The sequence below is a fragment of the Solanum dulcamara genome, chromosome 6 (genome assembly GCF_947179165.1).
Source record: "Solanum dulcamara chromosome 6, daSolDulc1.2, whole genome shotgun sequence".
Classification (NCBI taxonomy): domain Eukaryota; kingdom Viridiplantae; phylum Streptophyta; class Magnoliopsida; order Solanales; family Solanaceae; genus Solanum; species Solanum dulcamara.
Window position 1 is genome coordinate 18227406 of NC_077242.1, and position 13873 is coordinate 18241278.

Genomic DNA, 13873 nt, shown 5'->3' on the forward strand with positions numbered 1-13873 from the left:
TTCCTTAACAACCAAGTCGTACACCCCCGATATGAATTGACTCATTCAGGCATGTGGGTCAGCAACTAATTAAGGAGCATACTTAGATAGCTTAGTAAACTTAAGGGCATAGTCCCTCATCCCCATATTATCTTGTCGAAGATATATGAACTCCAATACTTTAGCCTTCCTTAACTCAAGAGGGAAAAAGTGATCAAGGAAAGCAAGTTTGAAAGCTTCCCATTCAATATGACCTTCATCCACCCTTTCTGACTTCCATTGAGTGTACCAAACTTGAGCAACACCCTTAAGTTAGTAAGACACCAACTCCACTTTTTCTTTTGAAGTCATCCCCATAATACTCACTATCTTGTAGACCTCATCAATGAAATATTGAGGATCCTCATCCACTTTTGAGCCATGAAACTTTGGAGGATTCATTCGTGCAAAGTTCCTCACCCTTGAGGACAGAGTAGGAATATTAGAAGGGGTCGTAATTCCTTGGTTGGTCACCACTTGGGCTAGCATAGTAATTGCATTTCAGAACTCCGCATTAGTCACTAGATACGATAGAGGACTATTGTCTTGAGGAGATGGGGGAGCTTGGGCTTCATTAGCATTATTTCCCCTTAGAAATGGTGGTCTCCTTGGAGCCATTCTTCTGAAAATCGTAACGAAAGACCATTAGGGAAAATAAGTTTTGCGGTAAGCTTTATAACATGATATAGATTATGAAAGAAATAAGAATTCCAAAAATGTCTCATAGCCTCTTATTCATAGATGTGGTGCACTTCACAACTATGAATAAGACTCTACTTGATGTGGCATGTTGGACTTTCTAGGACACTTGAACCTTGTGCTCTGATACCAAGTTTGTTATGACCCGACCTAGGGCCTAATTGTAACATGGCGATCGAAACCCTGAAGGGGCTCCAACTAAGCCTCTTGTACATATCATAAGCATAAATAAGGTAAAGTAAACGTGGAAACATCATAAGAGAGTCTAATCCATTAATAAAAAATGAAGAATGTCATATGACAACATAGACTCGAAATATTTGTCCAATTAGAAGCCTCTACTCATGAACATGGGTGGGGGCTAATACATGTACCTATCTCAACCTCAATATAAAATATAGAAAAAGTCTTTGAAAATAATAAGCAAATCAATGACTAGTCCCCGATAGATAAGAACTCACTACATACACCACCGGATAGGAAATCTTAACTAGCCACGTGGATGAATATATTCTTTAACCTCAACCCCTACATTATAAGAAAATATAGGCAAAACATATGCATTAGTATGTTGGAATGTACTAACTATGAGGGCATGACATGCAATATGAATCATAAGATACAATGATCAAGATATATATGATAAAAAGTTTAAGTAAAGTCATAAGGAATACCGTGATGATCAAAGCATTCAAAGGACATAGTTAAAGATCATAAAGTACCATAATAGTCATTAAACATATATGGGATAGGAACCATAACTGAAATTAAGACCATGTGAGCTATAAAATGGAATATCATTGTCTACACATACAACAAAGAAAATGGGAATCTACTTGCCAAGGTAGACTCTACCCCACTAGGTGGGTCATACATATGCTATATGTGGATCCACTAGCTAGGCTAAAAAGAGTAATTCTAAGGAGGCACGTAGTTATGGACAAGAGACTTTATATAAGGTTCTCATATTTCGATCCCCCACCTCAATTCCAAATTTAGTGCTAAGTCAAATCCCAAGGAATACATACATAGCAGAAAAATAGTAATGAACATATACCATAGTCATGATCATAGTTTTGAAATCATAGAGTAGATTATTTTCATAACATAAGTACAATGCGGGTATTGTCCTTCCACATTACAAATCATGTATACATAATTCATATCATTAGGCCTTAACTCACTTTTTCCCTAATTTGCATGAAGAAAGCATAATTTGAAATATACTTGAAAATCATACTTGAATGGTCATGCTTGAAAGTACGTTCATGTAATATAGGAGTAATTCATGCTTGGTTGAGAGGTTAAATCATAAATGAAATGTAATTCATGCACTTGAAATAGTAGTTGATGAGAAGTAAGGATCAACAAAATAAAATAAAAGAATTTTATCACATACCTTGCATTTAGTGAATGCATTTTATAGAAAACTGGGCGATGGCGCTATAGTGGTGCATCGTGCCAAGGTGTAAAACATTGGGTGCTCTGCAGCCGCTATAGTGGCGCATCGTACCAGAGGGCAAACTACAGAGACACATTTCTGGCGAGATAGTGGCATGCCGCCCTAGCATTTTTCCAGTAAATTCCCAGGTTTTCATTATTTTTTATGAGTTTTCATCCCTATAATGAGATCTAAAACCCTAATTAACAATATAATGAATACATATGAAAAATATACCAATTTATCAATCAATTTATACCAAAAATAGATTTTAATTCACAAAATACATCACAACTCATGTAATTGATGTTGAAATTAAGAATATTCAAAGCTTTAATTGAAATTCATGGAAGACTTAAGAAATTCTTTGGGCTCCATGGGTGAAAGGTACCCATGTGTTACACCCCACACTCTTGAGCTCAGAATGTTTCTTAAGCTTTTTAGAAGTATCATGTGGGCCGGATAATTTATGACACTATCAAATAACTCTAAGGAAAGGAGAATGAGATACCCCATAATAGGAAAGAGTGGAAATAGGGTTATAAGAATCCGAAAGGAGTTGGAGGTCAAGTAATGGGCCGTAGGACTCGATTGCTTGCGTAAGCTACTGACTTGGATATCTTACATAACTAATCTACTTGAGTACACATCGAGCTTAAGTAGCAAGAAATGCATAGGCTCTTGAAATAAGACGAGATTACGAACTCACGAAAGAGAAATAAGAAAACGATGCGCCTACTCGAAGCAAGTAGGTGATGCACCTACTTGGACAAGCAGGTGATGTACCTACTTAGGGTCACGTAGGTGATGCAGCAGATTGGGGTGGACCCCACTGCCACATGGCAGCATGTGATTGGCTGCATGGGTTGAGGTGGCACCCTAGGAGGCTGCCATATGTCACCCTTAGGGGGCTGCCATATGGCACCTTCTAAAGAAGTATATATATATATGTTATGTGACTCTTAAGTTCAGTTTTTATCCAAAACATCAGCCAAAGGAGAAGGAAAAAAATATGGAGAACAAAAAAAAGGAAGGCAACCATGGTTTGGCAGAATTAAAGGTAAGTTCTTCAATTTTTTCTCCGTGAATTAATTATCTACAGTTTTCCTCAAACACGTAATGTATATTTATACCTTAAAATATCTACGGAACCATATCTTCATCTTTACACTTGGAAAAAACAAGAAAAAGTTAAAGAAACACGTTAGAGGCAAGAAGAAAGGGGCTACGGGTTTGGCCCTATGGAGGTGAGCCTCCGACTTTCATTTTGTGAATTAATTATTTAAGGTATACCACGGTTATATAAAGGTATTTAATAGCATAAAATCACAATTTGGGGCAGCGAAGAAGTGGCACAAACAGTCCACTCTGTTTCAGCACGTCAAGAGATTTCTGAGGCAAGTTTTAGTGCGTTTTGGCCAATTTCGGGTAAGGTAAGACCTTTCCTTTCAATTTAGAGTTTATGGTGTTGTTATGAAGTGTATTATATGATGTTTAAGTGTCTATAAATGTAAAAATATTATAGATATGCTTGACGTTAGAAATAACCTAATTTGAAGTCGCTATAGTTAAATTGTAATCGAAATAAGGTGTTGTGCATGTGAGGTTCTGCTGCAGGTGTTTGGTGTTGTGTTTTAGGGACTAAAAGTATTCTAAAAGTGGTGTGGTATGTTCTGTATGTAGCCATCCGACCCTCTATTTTGTATAGTTAAAGGTTTTGCAAAATGGGAACTAGAAACCCTATTTTGGTATAGTGGTTTCGAGCGAGTCATTTGTAGTTTGTGTTGTATTATATTGGTGTGAACTTCTTATACATGTGATGCAGGTTTTTGTTTTTGGTTGGATGTATTTATTAGGAATGAAATTGGAAATTCGTATAGGGCATATTATAGGGGAGGTGCTGCCCGATTTCTGTTAACTCCTTAACTAGTTAAGGAACTAGTCGAGAAGGAGAGCAAGGGGTTGAGTTCTATGAATACTCATATGTAACCTAAGATTATGGAAAGATAAGGGTTGTTGATACTTTCATTACTTTTATGTTACCTAGGTTCAAGGAACAATGAGGCAAACGGGATAAAGAGTAACCCGTAAGAGGTATGTAAAGCCTGTCTCTCTTTTCTTTTGGGCATGTCTTAGATTTAAGTGACAAATGATATGTGTATGAATCCTGGGGTAATTCTATTCATGAGCTCTGAACATGATTCATGATTCATAATTCTTGCTCCTTTCTAAATGTTAAGACTCTTAAAGTAGTTAAGTTCCCATCCCTCAAGTCGTCTATATGCTGAACAATAGTGTATGTAAAGCTAACGTTTCCTTCTTTTGGCATGTCTTCAAGTTAAATAGTGAATGATATGAACTTAAGGGTAAAGCTACTTATAAATGCCAAGTGTAATTCACAATTCTTATGTACTCCTTGATGAAAGAACTCTTACAATAATCGAACTAGGACTTCTCAAGCCTTCCATACGTTAGAAAGGGATGAGTATGTGAAGCTACCCTTTCTTATATTTTGACATGACTTAGATGTAAGTATTATGTATAGGAAATTGGGAGTTATTCCACTTTTAAAACTCTGAGCGTGAGTTAAGGCTCTTGTTCACTTCCTACTGGTTAGAACTCCTGTAACAAGTTGAGTCATTACTTTTCAAGTCTTTCATGTGATAGAAAGTGGTACATGTAAAGCTTGTTTTTTCCTACTTCTAGGAAGACTGGACTATAGGTACTATAGAACATGGATTTGGAGATAGCTCCATTTATAGATTCTGGATGTAGCTCACGACTTGTACCCACTTTTGAATGATAAGGGCCTTGAAGTAGTTGAAATACGACCCTTGAGCCTACTATAGGTTGAATAGTATTGGGTTGTGTAAGCTCCTATACATAGGGCCTCTTGAACATGCTTTATGGTGATATCTAAGGGATGTTTGATATGTTGCAGAGTTTTACGTGCATGTATATGTATTATGATATATATGGATCAGGCTGAATGTACCTCAACATATCTTGCTATATAAGGATCGGGTTGAACGTTCCATGGTATATTGTGTTGTTTACGAATCGGTCCATTGTACCTCGGCATTATTACACGATATACGGATCAGGCCATTTTTCCTCGGCATTATTATATGATATATGGATCGGGCCGTCGTTCCTTGGCATTTTTATAAGATATGTGGATCGGGCCATTATTCCTCGACGTGTACTTTGTATATACATAGATCGGGCTGTACGTTCCACAAAGCTAATGGTATATATATTCTTATGATGACAAAAGGATGTAGTTATTATACAAGTCCCCGAACGGGCCAGATACAGTACGTGATGATAGCATGTATGCCTTTATTTTATAAAATGCAGGTACGGTAGATGGCTAAATGTTATACTTGCCCCTTGCATCCCTATTTCAGTTGTTGTCTCAGTTATGATGTTTTATGTTTTATATACTCAGTACATATATCGTACTAACTCCTCTTTCCTCGGGGGGGGCTGCATTTCATGCCTGCAGGTACAGATGTTTATTTCAGGGATCCGCCAGCTTAGGATTTTCACTCAGCTATGTCAGAAGTGCTCTACTGTTCTGAGTCTAGCTTTTGGTGCTGACCTTCTAATGTATATATTTATTTATTCAGGGGTACGGCGGGGGCCTTGTCCCACCATATGTTACTGTTAATGTTCTTAGAGGTCTGTAGACATGTGTGTGGGTTATACGTGTAAGTTCTATTCAGTTATGTCTACGTGATCTATTGTAAATATCAAGATACTATGACAGCCCTGTCGGCTTGCACGCCCTTTCATGATAAGACACAAATGAAAGAGGCTACAGGTATATGAAAATATTATGACCCACTGGGGTTCTTATGTATAGTTCTTATATTGATTGTTACATCTGATAATTAAGTATATGGGGGTCCAAGTTAGACCCCAGTCACGGCCTACGGGATTGGGTCATGACACCATGGATGAATCCCACAAATCTTGAATACAAATTTTGAAGAAAACTTGAAGATCAATGGAAAATTTAAGAAGATTCTAGCTAGGTCTTTAATGGAGATCTAGAGAGCCCTTTTTTGTAGAGAAGATTTTTATGAGTGATTAGTGAATGAATAAGGAAAAATCAAGAGGTTTGGGAATTAAATAGATTAGGAACCTAGCCCAAAAACTGTCTAGATTCATTCCCCCTTTAAAAAAATAGGAAAAATACTATTTAGACCTCAATGAAAATCTCCCTTAACCTACCAATGGATTCATCAAGGCTACTTATTCATCTTATTATGTCATACTCTATCTTTCTCACCCTCAGGATATTATAGTAGCCTCCCCCTTCTTGATGTAGGGACCATCAAATTCCATGTAATAACTCGCATATTCTTAATATTGATTACGATTATCTTCCACATATGTATGTCTTCTATGATGATTATATCTTGATGCATTGATCAATGATTATGATTATTCAAATATTTCATGGTTTTACTCATATTTTAAGATATTGGTCTTTCATCTCATGATTCATATTGATTAGTGCACGTAGATCAAAAAATATGCTATTTTATAAGAACTTGGTCCATCGGATCCATGTACTAACGTATACTTTTGCCTATATTATATCATAATATAGGGTTCAAAAATCACGCTCATCCTCCCGTTCGTGGCTAAAACTTGTTATAGTTGTAATTTGGTGGTGAGTCTTCATGATCTAAGGACATGATATTTTACCTTCATGTTGTCATTTGACTATATTGTTACTCTTTTGTTGTCATGGGTGCCCCCATCGAGTTAGTAGATGCATGTTAAATATTTATGGAGTCTATATTATCGCTTTTGCTCCCTTGAGACTTATGTTCCTTTTATCAAGACTATGCTTCTGTATCATGACTTAGTTTTATTTTACTTATTTACCTTATGTTTTCAAATGATATGTTAAGAGGCTTGGTTGGGTCCCTCAAGATTCTAATCAACGTGTCACGACTATGCTCTAGTTTGGATCGTGACATTGGATATTCACAACCTCACAAACTTTCCTCTTCTTCTTTCCCTTAGAAGTAGATGATCGCACTAGAAGGGGTTGAAGGGGGGATCCACATATAACACCTCATCGACATCTATCTAAGGCACTCCTACTTTCTTACATAGCGGTGTCACCGAACCAGGAACAAAGAAGGCCTTTTTCTGGTCTCAATAAAAATACTTTTATTTGGACTCTATCTATGCCCCCACATTCAGTCTGATCCCTCATATGAAGGAAGACACCAAAAGAGCTTGAGAATAAGTCAAATTGATAAAATTACTCAACGAACAAATCCTGCGGTCCACCAAAGTCAGCCATCTCTTTGCGTCGACAGTAAAGTATGTGATGGTAACTATTTTAGTGGTTGACCAGCAGATTTGACCACTGAAATCCTCTTCGACCAATATGTCTCACAACCATCTTAGGTCTATCCATCTCATTCTAGCCTCATACTTTGCATTTGAGACCTCCGACACCTCTAGAACCTTATGAATTGTCTAGGCATCCACCGGGACGTCCACTCTCTGAATACAAATAGTGGGGTGGGGGGCCTCCTAATGCACAGTGCAAAGAAAGGTATATATCTCTCTTACCTCGCCTGAGTGTATAGTAGGGGGAGCCTCCACCAATGAACCCCAACCAATTTCCTCCAGTCGAGTTAGAAACACTTGCCTTCTCTACCACCACCCCTACATTTTGAAGGCTCTGTCGAATAAGAACTTTTTTCTTCAATAATCATAATAAATATCTTGACTAGTGTTGTAGAATCTGCAATTGCCTAATTATATTATATTAGAACTCATCGGAGGTAAAGAAAGTTATTTTAGAGAAAAGGAATTGTTTGCCTAGGCTCGAATGGGAGGCTACTGTTAGCAACCTCCTACTATAGTGGGTTGCACCCTGCTATGGAGGGCTTCCATAGTAGGAACTATTTTGCTATAACAGTCTTTGCTATGGAGGAATTGTAACACCCCCTAAAATGTTATTGATTCATGGATCCTTTCATTCATGAAGCTCAAATGAATTATCAAAGTTTTCTATTTAATTCAAGCATGAAACTTTATGGGTTTCGTATCATGATTCCAAATGCATAGATTATTAAATATTTGAAGTTTAATCACCTATCTTATATTAGCTTATGTTGGCTCTTAAATGCATTAAATTGTTGATTTATCAAAGGTCCTTATATGAAGGCATGGAAAGGTTTTAGAGTATTTTGATTATATCATGTTCTCTCATGCCTAAAGTATTTTGACCATAATTATGTTCTCTCATGCCAAAAATATTTTGATCATAACTATGTTCTCTCATGCCTAAAGTATTTTGATTATACAAATTATGTTTATTTTCTTTAAGATTTACTCTAATGTATGTAAGACTTCAATGAGAGTATTCCTTCCTGTAACACCCCCTAAAATGTTGTATGTGGTATTTCAATTCTCGACGAAAATGATACCTCTTCTGTATTTTGGGCGTAACATTTCCTAGAATAGTCCAATTTAGGTGATTTAAATTTCTTAATAACTCCAATGACATTATCTAAAACTTTTATGGAGACCATATCTCAAGATTCGGAGGATATGTAGGTCAAATAAATTAATTTTTACAAGACATGGTACTGTGATGAAATAGAGTGTTTATAGAATAAAAATCATATCTCATGGTAGGATGCTCCAAATTGGTTTATTCTTGAAAGAAATGACACAATACTTCTATATATAATTCTTATGAAGACACCAAATCCTAATGAGAAATTTATCTTATTCAAACGTAACTCTGAAAAAGGGTATTCCATTAAAAGAGAGCTCATCTCACCTACCATGGAAAGATCTAAAACCATTTGACATCATCTATGACATCAAAATCCTCCATTGAATTTTTAAGATCATCCTTTATAATTATTTTTATTTATTGTTAGGTCCCTCCTCCACACCTATAAATACCCATCTTATTTCTTCATTTTATTCATCAAGCTTTCTCAAGTAACTTTTCTCTCTATACACTTCTTTACTCATTCTCAAATATAGTTTTAGTTTTAGTAGTATAGAAATACTATTCCGACGATTCTTATACTCCGGGTAGTACAAAAAATGCTCCGATGAGGAGAAAAGTCTAGAGGTTTAAGAGTGTTCCAATTTGGAGTAAAGCTTCGGATTTCAGGTATGTAAGGCTATTCATAGCATTGGATTGAGTTCGTCCATGCGTCAAATATCTAAATTCATCGTAATTGAGTTATAGTTGAGTTTTACCCTAATTCTAAATGAGTTAATTCTTCTTCTATTGAATTAGATATATTTATGCATTGAAATTATTATTATTATTACCTCTCATATTATTGAAATTATTGTTCGTGCTTAGTTTTCCATGAACCCTAATAGTGCATTATTAAAAATTATTATTTTTCAGCTATTTGGTGAGTCCTTCTTGTATTCGGAGGAACTCTTTATCCTTTTATTATTGTTTAGTATTATGTTTCTGTTGAGGTAGCCAAGGATATGTCATTGACACCATATGATAGTGTTAGAGGCTTCATAGACAGATTTTGATGATGTAATGAGAGTAGTTCTCCTTTGAAACTAGTTCTTCTAAGAATTTCTTTCTTTCATTTGATGGTGATGATGGAGAGACTACATAAGTATTCTTATTTTCACTTCAGTCTCCCGCTGATGAATGAATAAGTGATGAGACCAAGTGATTCTCTAGGAGGCCAGAGATGGTTTTTGAGTGCCGGCCACACTTAGGGTACCCTCTCAAGGCGTGACAGGAATCAAGGCCTCTATGGCGATTTTCATCGTCCCCAACCTTCAAGAGGTACCTCAATGGCTCCCCTTGACCCAAAAACCTCTAGCAACCTTTATCGTTCCCAACCTTCAAGGGGTACCTCAATGGCACCCCTTCACCCAAAAATATCATTTTTATCAGTTTTACTCCAACCAATATTATTAAAGTACCTTTCTACCAAAATATGCAAGAATCCAAACATTATAACTCGTAAGCGTTGTTCGACTCTATATTCTTAATCAAGAACAACTTTTAATCTTCCTCACCATTTTGGAACCATTTCTGGCCTTCTACCTCATAATCCTTACACTCAAAATGTTGTAGCAATATTGTTAACGTAAGGGAAGTATCCATGCTATGATTTTTTCATCAAATCAAGCAAAACATACAAATTTCAAAAACCAACCCAAATATCTATTCTACTCAACCAATTTCAACCATATGATAATTATTATGCTCATATTGAAGTAAGAAGAGTAGAGAAAGTAAGTATTACCTTAGATTTAACGCTAGAGATGCACTCATCGGGAGAGAAAATGTAAGTTTGGAAGTGAAAGAGGAAGAATGGGCAAGAAAACCCATTTCTCTCCCATATATGGGAATTCTGACCCTGTCACCCGCTATTGTGGCAGTAATGCCCTTACAAAGGCACCACTATAGCAGGAATTTGCATGTTATAGAGGGTCCAGGACAATGGGCAGGGAAAGTGTTTGTTTTGTTTAATCCTTTTGACGTGGTCTGTTGGTAAGGCCTAACATGGTTGAGCACCTGCGCAGGTGGTGTAATGACCCTGAAGGTCATTTTTTTGGAATTTTTGTAAAATGACCATTTTACCCCTCCCTTTAGATGCCCCGAGTCGTTTCTAATTTTTATCGGGTGTTGATTTTTAGAAAATCCCATGAAAAGTTAAGTCCTTGGAAATTTTGAGTTTTCATAAGCTTTAAGTATTAAAAAGTGGTATTTAGGGGTCAATTGGAGCTACGGGTCTCGGAATGGAATTCCGTCGATTTTAGCAGCTCTAAAATGTCAAAATAGGCTTAGGAGACTTTACGGAATTAGTTTTGGAGTTGTAACAAAGATTTGAGGCATTGAGTTGAGAATTTGAGGAACTTTAAGCCAAGGTTTGACTTTGGTCAACTTTTTAAGTTTTGATGCTCGGAATGAAATTCCGACGACTCCGTTGAATTTGGGAGATGGTTTTTGGTCTAGAAGAAGTGTTGGTTGAATTTTTAGAGGTATCGAGTCCGTTTTGGTATTTTGAAGGCCTAAGTTGGTTTAGTTGTGACTTTTTGAGTTTTGGATCAATGAAATCTTGAATTCGAATTCTGATGATTCCATCAGCTCCGAAATGACCAAATTAGGTTAGTAGCACTATTTTAATGACTATCGAGGCAATCGATACGAGTTTGAGGCCATTTGGTGCTTTTGACTTTGAAACCTAGTCTATGGTTGACTTTGGTCAACATTCTCAGAAAATGCGCTAGAATGAAAATTCTGACAGCACGGTTAGTTCCAAGATGTTGATTTTAGTCTAGAAGGACTCTTCGTTTGCTTTTCAAGACTTTTGGACTAATATCGAGGCCCATTGTAGAATATGGCTTAAAAGGGCTCTTCAATATGGGACCCACGTTTTAATAAAATAATCTCGTATCAGAATTCTGAATGCGCCATTATGTCCGAAAAGTTGAATTTAGTGGGTAGCATATCTGGTTTATTTTTATCAAATTCCGAACGAATTCCGAGCACCCCGTCGGAGATTTTGGATTTCTTCAAAAAAAAGGTTGCAGCAGTGCTGTTATTATTTTGGGGGGGGGGGGTTCTCCAACTTTAAAACTTCATAACTTGAGCATTAGGGCTCCAAATTGGGTGATTCAAAAGGCATAATTGTGAGGTTTTTCGTGGAGAACGCATTGGAAAGATTAAAAACTGATTTGGAGCATTCAATTCAGGTAAAAATCGCGATTTTAATTATAGTTGTGTCCATTTTTGGATTGAGTTTTTGAAGAACTTTGAATAATTGTTTCTTGACCTATATAAATCCAATTTTGGTAATTCAAGGGTCTAAATTCAAGAGGATTTCGTAAGGAATCTCTTGGTAATCTCATAAACACGAGGAGAAGCTTCATTTGAGGTAAAAATGCATTTTTAGTTACTGATTTAGTCATTTTTGGAATGAAATTTTGTGGAATTTTAAAAGAGTGTATCTTGGTCAATATAACTCCATTTTGAGTGATTCTTGAGGCTAAATTGTGAGGTTTTCACAAGGAACGTCAAGGTGTAATTTTTTTTGATTGATAGATTATTTCTTTTGAGAAATCGACGTGTAAAGATGCTGTCTTATATTGTTTTCTTAGTTGGAAAATGTGGGATTTGATTGTTTGATCATCTTACGTAATTTCTCACCCCAAATTGTGTTATAAATGTGATTTGTGAGCTTAGGGTGATGTTTAGAACCTGTTTTGGGGATCAAATCCAGAATTTCATATGTGGGTCCCACAGTTCCCATTTTTAACCCCAAAATTGGTCTATCTCCAAAAATTATGAAATTAGTGTCTAAATGACTGTATCGACGTTGTGGTTCTATTTTTGACAGCTTGGCAGTGTTCCAAGGCCATTCGAAAGGTAAAAGGTCCAGTACAGTAAATTGAAGCTCGCGTATTTAGCCTACAGGTAGGCTACGGTTTACCTTATCTTTAGATTGAGCTGGAATGTGTGAAACATGTTGAAATAGTTGAAATTTGGGTTGGGTAGTTTGATTGTATATCTTAGGTGGTAGAAATCATGCTTTAGACTTATTATCGGGTTTTCGGATATTTAGAAGCATGTGTATCTTGTCGTTATTTGTTAGTATTATAAGGAGAGTTGAATGAGCATGTTGTTGATACTGTGGGGTATGTTGGCCTTAGTATAGGATATAAACTCACTTTAGATGTTCTGGCATCATTCTGATGGACTTAGATCCGTATAGAATGGTGTAGCAGGCTAGTGCCTGGTAGTTTGGCCTTAGTTAGGTGTTACCCTTAATCTTAAAAATATCTTCATCTATAAATCGATATAATCATGAATTTTGATGCGTCGGCAATATTAGATTTCATGATCGTTGAATTTGGCTCCGGTTCTATTTTTGGCGGCATATTGGTTGACTCATTTGGGAAAAGATTTTTGGTACTATTGTATTCTAGTTGGGAAGTAGAATATTTGGCATCATGGGATAAATTATCTGTGAGCATTCGGGTATCAAGTTCCGGCCTCCGTTCTGAATTATTGGGGAGCATCCGGGTACTCAGCCCCGACCTCTACCGACTTGCTAGTATGACGAGCATCTGGGTACCCAGTATCGCCCTCGATCATATCGATGTATTACGGTGAGCATTCGGATACCTAGTTCCAGCCTCGACCGCACTTATGTATTATGGAAAGCATCTGAGTACCGAGTCCCGGCCTTATCCACTTTGAACATTTAGGTGAGCATTTGGGTCCTAGTTCTGACCTCGACCCCTACATCAGCACTAGATCGATTGACTCGTAGATATTCTAGGTTTGAAAATGATATAGTACTTCGGCTCCTAACATTGCAGATTCTTGGTTCCTAGCCTTGGTAGTTGTAGCTATTCTGTATACTCGGCAGGCTTACGGGGGTTCATCCGAATTTTTATTTAACTTGTACACGAGTGTCCCAGTTGGGCTTATGGGGGCCAAGTTGGGTATAGTTAGCTGTAGTTCTCATAGGTAGTACTCTTTTCCCTTTTGATGCTTATGTTGACTCCTATTTAGGCTATTCTTCTTTTTCATATTGTTTTTACCTTTTCTGCTCAGTCAGCCTATGATGTCTACTGGGTACCTGTTGTCTTGGTACTCATACTACACTCTGCATCTACTTTCATGATGCAGGACCGAGCACCAGCTATCACCGTAAATAAATC